Source organism: Calidris pugnax, unplaced genomic scaffold (assembly GCF_001431845.1).
Source record: "Calidris pugnax isolate Ruff unplaced genomic scaffold, ASM143184v1 scaffold209, whole genome shotgun sequence".
Lineage (NCBI taxonomy): Eukaryota > Metazoa > Chordata > Aves > Charadriiformes > Scolopacidae > Calidris > Calidris pugnax.
In genome coordinates, this window is record NW_015090978.1 from 212,888 (window position 1) to 217,185 (window position 4,298).

A 4,298-nucleotide genomic window follows, 5' to 3' on the forward strand; every position below is an offset into this window, starting at 1 on the left:
GTTTGTAAAATGCATATGTCAGGCAAGGTTAAGATTGAAAATAGAAAAAAAAAAAAAAAAAGAAAAAAAAAGAGGGGGAAGGGTGGATGGGGATCTCTTTGGGATTATTAGCGCTTCCGCAGCTGCATCAATTAAAAACGGATTTCCTATTTTAGACAAACATCGTTAATTTATTGGCCTTCTGTCTGTCTTGTAAAACGTACGCGAATACAAACTTGTAATTTAATTTGGCGAGCAGGCAGAAATTAAGGCGAAAAAGAGCCACTAAATCACACAGCAGGCGCTGGCCTCTTTGTGAAATGGGGACGTTTCCAACCTGACAAGACAATGTAAGTTAAGTGGTCTTCTTGCAGCCCACTCATGGGAATGGCCGGCTGCAGATGCACCCACGGGCCCGCGAGTGGTCTTGCTGTAATTTCTGCCACAGAAACGGATAAATAAAACCCTGGTTCGGTAACCATGCAGTAGGTTTGGCAGGCTCCTTCCCTGTATAGCCATAGACAAAAGCCGGGAGGGGGAGGGGCGAGAGGGGAGGGTCCCCTCTGAATTTCGTGATCTGGGGAGGTTTGTGAGGATATTTTACCCATCAATTGGCAGCTGCGGTTGGAGAAACGGCTCTTCCACGGACCGCTGCTTTCAGAAATTAAAATGATGGTGTAACGCAGATAAAGCAGAGGCATTTTTGCAATCTCTCCCAGTGACTGTTCCTTGGCTAGTTAACAGACCATCTATTCAGAAGCAATTTTCTTTGGGCTGAAATTATGTGCTGACCGTAGCAGATCACTTCCCATAATACCCCTTCCCCCACCCAACGCTAAATACAAACTGTCTCCTACTCACTGTATAATAATGTGAAAATGACTGTAATTTCGCAGACGAGAAGCAGCCCAAAGTGAAACGTGTCTAAACAGAGGTCGATATTGAAAAATCGGGGCCATTACCTAAATCTGAAAAATACATACTTGTAAAGAAACAGGAACAGTGATCCGCGACTAAGCAGACTAAAAAAAGGAGGCTCGGTGTTGCTGGTGTTAAAATTTTCGCTAACCACTGGGCGAAATCACTCAAAAGTTCCCCCGGGGGAACCTGTGATTTTCAGTACCTGGTGACATTATGCATGCTCCTTCCCCCGCGAATTGCAGATGCCCGGCCACCCCCGGTGCCACCGGCAGTGTCCCAGCCATCTGGGCAGCCACACCGGCCATCGTCCCAGCGCCGGGTCGGGAGGGCAGAGGATGCTCTCAGCCCCCCAGCACTCCGTGTTTGGGCTACTCACACCCCGTGCCTTTGTTTTCCCCCTTTTTTTTTTTTCCTTCTTTCCCCTTTGTAATCACCTAAAAATTTATACGTGATGAAGGGCCTCCTTGGCAATGAACTTACCCCTGCTCATAAACCCTCCATTATCAGCCCCTGAAGGGGAAATGTTTTTACACCAAGGGGGACACGAAGCGGGAGGCTTCCAGGCCGCCCATGGGAGCGTGTGCCGGTGACCCCGGAGCCCGGCCGGGAGTGGGGGCAGATAGGCAGCCGGGGGTTCACGGGACCGGGAGGGAAGCCTTGCCTCCCGAAGGACCTGGGCATGGTGGCCTGGTAGACAAGGCACGGCCTGGTAGCCACATCACGGGCAGCTTTTACCCCCTTCCTCCCCCCTCAACCCCATCTCGCATCACCTTCCCCGATGCCCCCGCAGCCAGCAGGTTTAGAAGGTTTTCCGCCTCCCGCTAATCACCCCTTTGACGGGAAAGCGTGTAACGCGGGGACGCGAACGCCCGTAATTTGCTCAGCTGGACGACGTCCAAAGAGGTATTTTGTCACCCTGTCACGGGTGTGCAGGACATCGTAAAATGCCACGCTTTGACTGCTCTCGCCGGAAACCTTGACTTGGGCAACGCGTGCGTTTGGCAAGAAAAACATCCCCTATCGATTTTCACAGGGAGATAATTCCCAGTGAGATCAAGGGAAAAGGGAAAAAAAAAAAAAAAAAAGTAAAAAAAGTGTGGGGGAGAGTAAACCGTGCTTAAGGGCATGAAAAAGGACAGGGTCCGACCCCCCGGTGCCGCGGGCGGCCGCCGCCCCCGCCCCCCACCGCCGTCCGCGAAGGGTTAAACGCAATTTAACGCAGTGGTGTAGCATAATGGCTCCCAACCTAAACAAAAGGGATGATTAAGGGGGATATTTTCGAGCTACACAAAGCCCGATAGGGAAGATTTGTGTTACTAATTCCTGTGAAAGGATGTTCACGTGGTAGTTATACGGTCGCTGGCATTCACAGTTCAGTGCGTGCAGCAGTAAATCAGCAGCCTGGAAACAAAAGGGTTATTTTCTGCTCCCCCTCCTTCCGAAAAAGAGAGGAAAGGAAAAAAAAAAAAAGAGAGAGAGAGAATAAAACCCGACCTGCCTAGCTTAAGCCATATTGTAAAAATGAACATGGAATAAAATACGCGAGGAGGGGGGGAAGAGGGGGAATGCAAGAGAGCAGGCTGGTGGGAAAGCGCAGCAGCGCCTCGGTGTCCCCCCATTTCCTCCCCCCTCCAGCAGAGGTGGGGGTGCTGCCCTGCCCCGAACCTCCCTCCAGCCCCTTCCTCCAGACACTGTTTGCTTTTCTCCTCCACTAAGCACGAAAATAATCGCACATGTGTATCAGCAGCCCTCTCTCGCTGGCTTCAAGCTGTTATAATTTTGAATGAGGGGGCATTTAAAAATTATGAGTGAGATTCTAAATTGCCTCTTTGAAACCGGCACAGAAAAAAAAAAAAAAAAAAGGAAAAAAAATCATTCATCATCGCTTCGAAAACTGCTCTGAAATTAAATTAAAACGAAATGAGGGAGCCTTCCTCCCGACGTGTGAGTCTTGGCAGGGATACTCTCCACCTTGGTTTTCTTTTTTTTTTTACTCTCCCCTCCTCCCTCTTTCCTTTTTTTTTTTTTTTTTTTTTTTTTCCCCTTTCTTTTTCATTAGCCCCTAATTTTTGTGGAAACAACTACAAATGTTCACAAAAAAATGAGACTGGAGACGCATCCGCGCTCTGCCGGCTGGGCTCTGCGCCTGCCCCGGCGCTCACCAGCAAGACAAAAGGGAAATGTCCAGATTCTCCACCCATTTTGCCAGTTTGTTATCTCCCAGGATCCATTCTCAGGCAAATAAAATTTTTTTTTTTTTTTTTTTTTTTTTCCCCCTGCCTTTTCCATAAGCCCTAAATGTTATCTAGGATAATTGAAATGGGAAACATGATTTGTATCTGGCTGCAGCAGGAGGCTGCCGGCTGTGGCACCGGGCGAGCGACTCCGCGTGCCTGCTTGTGCGCCGTGCGTGTTTATGTGTGCGTCATGTGAGCGCGCGTGTGTGTGTACAGTGTGGGTGCGCGTGTGTGTGTGTACAGTGTGTGTGTTTGTGCGTACGGGGTGTATGTGTGTCTGTGTGTGTGTGTGTGTGTGTGCGCGTCTCCGTCTCTCACCCTCGCCGGCAGGCAGGAGGAGCGGCGGGCCAATCAGAGAGCCCGGTTTCATAAAAGCTGGCTTCTGATTGGCCGGGAGGGACAGGGCATTGCGAACAAAGAAAAGTCGCTCTCAGGTAGCGCGGCGGAGCGGGTCCCACTCCCCCGCCACGGCCCCCGTGGGTGCCCGGCGCTGCGGGGACGGGCGTAGGCGCTGCTCCTTCTCCTCTACCCCCTCCCCGCCCTCCCCCCCTTTTTATTTCTTTCTTTTTTTTTTGTTTTAATTTTGTTTCTAGAAAGAAAGGAGGGTTCATGGTATCTGGTGTGCTCTCGTCTTCCAAACACAATAAATCTGTTGAAGACATTAGATTTTTTTTTTATTTTTTTTTCCCTAAAAATAAAAAAAAAAGCGGCTGCAACAAAAACACACTCAAATGCAGTTAGAAGGAAAAGGTCAACTCGATCCAATACAGACCGTAAGTACGGTTGCGTGGTGTGTCTATAGCACTTAGAGGGGATTTTTTTAATTATTTTTTATTTTTTTTTTCTCTGCAAAGGGGAGTGTTAAGAGTTTTGGGAGTTAAGTAGGTTGGTTGTTTTTTTTTTTTTCCGGGGTTTTAAACAGGAGGAAAAAAAAAAAAAAGGCAAAGAAGAATCCCACAGGCAGGATGAGTTATGTGAGGGAAATAAGAGGGTGAAAGCACTGTAGCCACACAAATCATATTTGACGGTGCACTCGGGGGGCGTTAAAGCATAGTGCCTTTTTGGGGTTTTAACTAACCAAGGGGGAAAAATAAAAGTGACACCATTCCAGACAAGCCTGCAGACCTCCCCTCCCCCCCCTCTCCTTTCCCCTCGGCCCCC

The 4,298-nt window shown here is 49.1% G+C and overlaps 1 pseudogene; it reads left to right on the forward strand.

Annotated features, from left to right (window-relative positions):
• The first annotated feature begins 3,754 nt into the window (after positions 1–3,754).
• LOC106894634 overlaps positions 3,755–4,298 on the forward strand; it is a 4,177-nt pseudogene continuing 3,633 nt past the window's right edge.